This window comes from Balaenoptera physalus (genome assembly GCF_965194825.1).
Source record: "Balaenoptera physalus genome assembly, chromosome: 2".
Lineage (NCBI taxonomy): Eukaryota > Metazoa > Chordata > Mammalia > Artiodactyla > Balaenopteridae > Balaenoptera > Balaenoptera physalus.
In genome coordinates this window covers 129,174,893-129,182,088 of record NC_138883.1, presented here as the reverse complement: position 1 = coordinate 129,182,088, position 7,196 = coordinate 129,174,893, and the positions used below count along the sequence as shown (strand labels likewise).

Genomic DNA, 7,196 nt, shown 5'->3' with positions numbered 1-7,196 from the left:
AAATAAGTTACCTGCCACTTCAGTACTTTAACCTCAGTAACAAATTCGAAACAACACTTTTACTGGTGGGCCTGGCCTTCCCAAGCCTTTACTTGTTGGCCACTTGCACAGTCTCTTGGGTCACACTTGCCATCTGACTTGTTGTCCTCTGATCTCTGACCTGACCCCAGCATGGCTGTCTTCGGATGCTCAAGAGGACAGATTCCTCTGCAGAGGCAGAGGATGTCTTGGCTGGGAGGGTTAAAGGCTCCCACTCGTGAGTGTGTTGGATACAAAGCCAGGCAGCATCTGGACCCTTCAGTGGTACTGGCAAACTGCGGGGGAGAAGCATTGAGTTCTGTCTTCCAAGATCAAGTTCATATTCTAGGGCCCCAATGTAAACGTTACAAAGGCGTTCCCCTTCCTCAGAAGTGCAGCATCAGAAAACCTGGGATAGGGAGGGACTTGAGCCCCAAGCCAGCAGCCTCTATGGGGAGAAGATGGATGTGTTCAAGTCTGTTTCAACCCAATGGAGCTGGTGCAGAAGAAGCCCAGCGATGTGGCCCAGTGTGTCCTATCACTAAGTTTGTGCACTGATGTCATTTTCATGAAGAGAAAGGGCACCCATGAAAGACCAAGCACAGGCCCAGGCCCTGTCAGTTAGCCATACAGTAAGGCCATACAGTAAGTCCAGGGCACATTTCCACCACCCACAGAGACCAGTGGGAATAGGACATGCTAGGTGATGCCCAGCCCAGAAGAATCGCTGGCCAAGCTCTTTTTGTCCCAAATCCCAGACTAATTGCTGGGTGCCCAAATCAGCTGCTCAGGGACTGGTGTCTTCCCAGAGCAGCCCCGGTTGAGGCTCTCTGGTTTCCCTCTCTCTCTGTTGCTTTCTCTCTCTCTCTCTCTCTCTATTAAGATTTGGATTTTGTCTTTTTTCCCCCTCTTCTCCTTAACAGGAACTTGAAGGCCACCTAGTGGAAAGTTTTATTTGCAGGGACAAAGGAGAGTTTGGCATCTTGGCAAAGGGCCTCCTCTTTAAAGCAACAGCTTTTGTGTGGGGAGGCAGCTGAGACAACAGCCCAGGAGAGAGCTGGGTCCTGCTTCTCTGGGATACAGGACAGATTTACTTAGCAACTGCTTAACATTCTCTGAACCGGAAGCCTTTGCTCACTGCGTGAGACAGGCTGAGTCACTCACTTGCGTACAAGTTCTGGACTTGAGCCAGGGCTGTCCTCAGGAATCCAGGAATGCCAGCAGATGAGACTCTGAGGGGGAGATGGTATCACTGGGTGGAGCGGGGTGGTGGAGAGCCAAGAAAACTGCCAAAGTAAGCAGCCTGCTTGCAGTGTGGACATTCAGAGCCAGGCCTTGATGGGAAGGTGTGGGGGTTCCTATTCAAATTTCAAGTGGGAAAACGTCATACATTTTGCACGGACTTCACCAATCCTGTATTCTGGCCGGGTCCCTGCTGCTATAGCAAGGTGGCTGAGTCCTTTACCAAAAAGTACACGAGGGCACCCAGATGGCACCAAGTGTGACAGGCAGTACTGGGCAAGCCCCTTCTCCTAGGTCTTCTCATTAAAAATTCACCCCTGCAGTGATCCTCATTTTCCTAATGCCAGGTACAGAAAGTAAAGTTCAACAAAATCTTCCTCTTGTTGGAGGTAGTGGAAGATGAAAAAAAGTGTTGCCTTCTCCAAAGTCAGTAGGCAGTGGGTGGAACCAGCTCCAGGTAGAGTTGGTGGGAATCCCCAGGCCTCCCTCGGGGCTTTCGTTTCCCTTCTGTAATTCCAGAACATATGGGGGTGTCCAGTAGAAAACCAAACCTAGTTGCACAAAAGTACTCCTAAGTGGTTGTGGATTGAGTAAAATATAAGCAAAATACCCAATTTATATTATTTTAAAAATATCTATTAGTAAACCCCAGTGAGCCCCTCTTTTTCTAAAGGAGCACCTCCCCAATTAGGTAGACACCAAGGGTTCCCTATTAGAAACTTGAACCAGATTCCCCTTCCCTTTCTCAGCCACTCTGTGTGTGAAGACATTTCACATGGAAATGGAAGGACTAAGCTTCTTCAGGGCCCTGCCAGAGCCAGGTGTCACGCTATAGCCTCTGGCCTGGGCCACCCTGAACAGGCAGCTCTAACATGACTAGAACTAGGGGAATATCTGATATCTAGTTAATATATGAAATTATCACCTCCTACATAACATATATATAAAAATAATCATTAGAAAACCTAACACAACTGTTAAACTTCCAAATTAGCAGAAGGAAAACACATATCCACAGGCACTGAAAAATCATACCTATGGAAAAGCATTGACCTAAAGCAAATAGACTGCCAGATATTTCTCCAGCAAAAATGAGTTCATTTGGGATCAGCAGAGAATTGGGGGTCTGCAACCAGGGCAAGACACATTCAAATACACAGCAAAGGAAAGAGAATAAGAACACTTCTGGAGAGGGAAAAAGGAAGTTGGGAGGGCTTTAATAAACAAAGAATCCATGGCTTTTCATTGACTGAGTTCTTAACAAGTCAGAGGAGTCTTTCTTCTTGTTGGGCTCTGCTGTCATTATAGGGCATGAGAGCTCCCCCTTCTGGTCTCCTACTCTATTTAATTGTGGTTTCTGTTTATTAATTTTTTCTTTTTTACAAGAGACAGGAAAGGGGGAAGAATTAAGGAAACCATAAACAAAACGAAAAGACAACCCACAGAATGGGAGAAAATATTTGCAAACAAAGCGACTGATAAGGGATTAATCTCCAAAATATACAAACAGCTCATGCAGCACAATAACAAAAAAACAAACAACCCAATCAAAAAATGGGTGGAAGATCTAAATAGACATTTCTCCAAAGAAGACATACAGATGGTCAAAAAGCACATGAAAAGATGCTCAACATCACTATTAGATAAATGCAAATCAAAACTACAGTGAGGTATCACCTTATATCAGTCAGAGTGGCCATCATCAAAAAATCTACAAACAATACATGCTGGAGAGGGTGTGGAGAAAAGGGAACACTCTTGCACTGTTGGTGGGAATGTAAATTGATACAGCCACTGTGGAGAACAGTATGGAGGTTCCTTAAAAAACTAAAAATAGAACTACCTTATGACCCAGCAATCCCACTCCTGGGCATATATCTGGAAAAAACAATAATTCGAAAAGATCCATGCACCCCAATGTTCATTGCAGCACTATTTACAATAGCCAGGACATGGGAGCAACCTAAATGTCCATTGACAGAGGGATGGATAAAGAAGATGTGGTATATATATATATATATACAATGGAATATTGCTCGGGCATAAAAAGAATGAAATAATGCCATTTGCAGCAACATGGATGGACCTAGAGATTGTCATACTGAGTGAAGTAAGTCAGACAGAAAAAGACAAATATCGTACAATATTGCTTATATGTGGAATCTAAAAAAAAAAAATGGTACAAATGAACTTATTTACAAAACAGAAATAGAGTCACAGATATAGAAAACAATCTTATGGTTACCAGTGGGGAAGGGGAGGAGGGATAAATTGGGAAATTGGGATTGACATATACATGCTACTATATATAAAATAGATAACTAATAACGACCTACTGTATAGCACAGGACACTCTACTCAATACTCTGTAATGACCTATATGGGAAAAGAATCTAAAAAAGAGTGGATATATGTATATATATAACTGATTCACTTTGCTGAATCAGTAGAAAGTAACACAACATTGTAAATCAACTCTACCCCAATAAAAATTTTTTAAAAACTGAAAATAAGAGAATTTATAACAAACATAAATATTATATCAATAAATATAAATGGAAGAAACTTATTAAAAGAAAGAGCTTCTGGACAAGATGGAATAAATGCACTTCTCCCTATTCTTCCCACTAAGTACAGTTATAACCCCTGGATATTATACATCAAACAAGCACAAGAAGACACTGAGAGGTGGAGAAAAGAAGTCAGGCTGGCTAGGGACAGCAGGACCAAGGAACAACACAGGGGTGAGTTCCTTGAGTTTTCTTTCTGCCTCAGGTGTCCAGGAGTGGGTGCTGGGGAAGCTGGTGATCCAGAAATAACGGGCACAGACAGCCCTCCAAAAAGCTTTTTAATTATAAATTCTATTTCTTTTATAAATACAGTGCTACTCAACTTATCTGTTTTATCTTGGCTAAGTGTTGTTAGTAGGTTGCAGTTTTCAAGGAATTGGTCCATTTCTTCTGAGCTATTGAATTTATGAAATAAAGTTGTTTATAGTAGTCTCTTACTGCCTTTTTTTTTTTTTTAACAGATTCAAGGTCTATGTAGCACCTCTATCATTCCTGATATTAATTATTTGTATATTTTCTTTTTATCTTTTTTAGTCTTTCAAGAAGTCTTTCAATTTTACTGATATTTTCAAAGAATCAGCTTTTTGTTTCATTGATTTTTTCTTATTGTTTTTGTTTTCACTTTTATTCACTTCTACTTTCATTTTATTATTTGCTTCCTGACAAGGATTTTAAAGCAGTTCTCAATTAAAAAATGCTTCAAGGAGCAGTTACAAACATACTTGAAACAAAGGGAAGCATGAGAAAGTCTCATTGAAGTAACAGAACACTCATTGAAGTAACAGAAAATATAAAGGAAAACCAAATGGAAATCTTAGAATTAAAAAATACACTAACCAAAATTTAAAAACTCAGTGGAGTTTTATGCTATTTCTCTTAACAACAGAATGGAGAGAATTCATGATCTGGAAATTAATACAGTAGGAACTATCCAGTCTGAACAACAAAGAGAAAATAGAGTGAAGAAAACCAAAACCAAAACCAAAACCATGAATGTAGGTAGCCTCAGGGGCCTGTGGGAGTCTAATGAAAGAGCTAACATTTGTGTCATCGGAATCCCAGGTGGAAAGGAGAGGTGCTGAAAAAGCATTCAAATAAATATTCAAATAAATATTGACTGAAAAATTCTCAAATTCAGTAAAAGACATAACATACAGATTTAAGAAGCTGAGCAAACACAATACAGGATAAACCCAAAGAAATTCATATCAATACAAGTCATAATCAAACTTTTAAAAACTAAAGACAAAGGAAACATTCTTAAAGCAGCAAGCACAAATGATAGCTACCAATAGAGGATAGATAATTCAAATCACAGCAGATTTCTCATCAGAAACCATGAAGACCGGAAGGAAGTGACACAACAGTTTTCACTTGCTGAAAGAAAATAACTATAATTTGATAGTTATTTAGTTATATATTTATTCTATAATTCTATATTCAGTGAAAATATCCTTCAGAAATGCAGGGAAAATCAAAATATTCTTAGGTAAAAGAAATAAGAAAATATTATCAGCACCTACCCTAAAAAATGTCTAAATGGAGTCCTTGAAACAGAAAGACACGATAAAAGAAGGAATCTTAGAACTCCAGAACAGAAGAGAAAACAATAGAAAGGATATGGGTGAATACAATGGAGTCTTTTCTGTTCAACTTTGCTAAATTATGTTTGAGGATTGGAGCAAAAATTCTAACATTAACTGATGTGATTCTCAAAGTATATAGAGGAAATATTTAAAACAATTATAATGGGGGATGGTAAAGGGACATAGAGGGAAATAAGATTCTTGCACTTCACTCAAATTTGTAAAATGTCAAAACTAGTGATAAATTATGTCTGTAGAATGCAATACTCAGAGCAAACAATAAAAAAAATAAGTGAAACAGTAAAGTAAAAAAGGAACAAGAAAAGAAAGAATCCCCCAAATTTTTCTTTATCAACTCTACACTTTATACAAAAAACATTTAGAACACAAAATAGAAAACTGTACAAAAATATTTTAACAAAATCCATGCTAAAATATTCAACAAAAAAGAAATTTGTCAGTAAACTTTAAAATAACACATTGTGACCAAGAGGAGCTGGCTCCCTGAATGCCAGGCTAGTCCAATAGTAAGAAACTAATATGATCAGATTAACAGAGCAAAGAGCAACTACTAGATCAGCACCCCAAGAAAGGCAATTCAACACCCACACCCATTCCTGATTTTAGAAGAGCTGAAAACCTATTAGGAATATGAGTGGAGTGTCAGGTTATACAACTAACATACAAAAATCAGTAGCTTTTCTAAATATTATATATATATATGTATATATATACCTTTATATATAAAGGAAGTAATGATCATATTTTCAAAAATAATAAAAAAAGATACATTACCTTGGTATAAACCTTAAAGGAAATTTTCAGGGTCTATGTGAACAAAATCTCCCAATTCTACTGGAAGACATAAAAGAGGATTTAACTGAATAAGAACACACACATTACTTTTGGATAGGATGACTCAAAACTATAATTTAACTCCCTTAAATTAATTATAAATTCAGAGCAATCTCAAAATAGCATACCATCAAGATTTGGGGGGAAACCTAACCAAAAAACTCTAGAATTCATCTGGCTTCTAGTTTGTAATAAAAGAAATGTTGGAAATAAAATAAAAGTGTGAGATGGGCCAATGAAATTTGGAAGTAAAAGAGTAGAGATGGGTCACTGACCCAACCATATTAAAACCTATTATAAAGTTATTCAAATTAAAACAGGATAGTATAGGATAAGCACTTCAGTGAAACAGAGTGGAAAGTGAACAGAGGCAGGAGACACAAAATACATATGGGAATTTAAGGGTGGCATTTCAAACACAAGAAAAAAGAAACAGAATTCAGCAAATGTCTTGGGGGAAAACCAGCAACCATTAAAAAAAAATCCCTTCTCAAATCCCTTCTCATCTTACTTCTTACATCAAAATAAATACCATCTGGAGCAGAGAATCAATGAATCCATGGAAGCTGTAAAAAGAAGCATGAATGATTTTTTACGTATACTTTTGTTTAGGGAAGACTTTCCAAGCAGGAAGCAGACTCCAGAGACTGTTAAGGAAAAGACTGATGTATTTTACTACTGGAAAGATTAAAATTCATGAATGGACTCCCCCAAATTACTACATATAAAATCATAAGACCAAAGGCAAGCAGAAAATTCTATATTACAGATGATAGAAGTCAATCTCCTTACAGTGGGCTCATAGAAATCTAAGGAAAAGTACAATAACCCAATAGAAAAATGGGTAAGCAAGTAAAAGAAACACAAATGTTCCATCTCATTCACATGAAAGAGATGCAAGTCAAAACAACAATAAGATATTAAA

General features: G+C 38.0%; 1 long non-coding RNA gene across 1 annotated transcript in view; it reads right to left on the bottom strand.

Moving 5' to 3' along the window:
• LOC309654477 overlaps positions 1 to 7,196 on the bottom strand; it is a 29,994-nt gene extending 22,798 nt beyond the window's left edge. Inside the window, exon 1 of the long non-coding RNA XR_014260280.1 lies at positions 12 to 7,196. This is a non-coding gene — a long non-coding RNA (uncharacterized lncRNA). The remainder of the gene's footprint in view (positions 1 to 11) is intronic.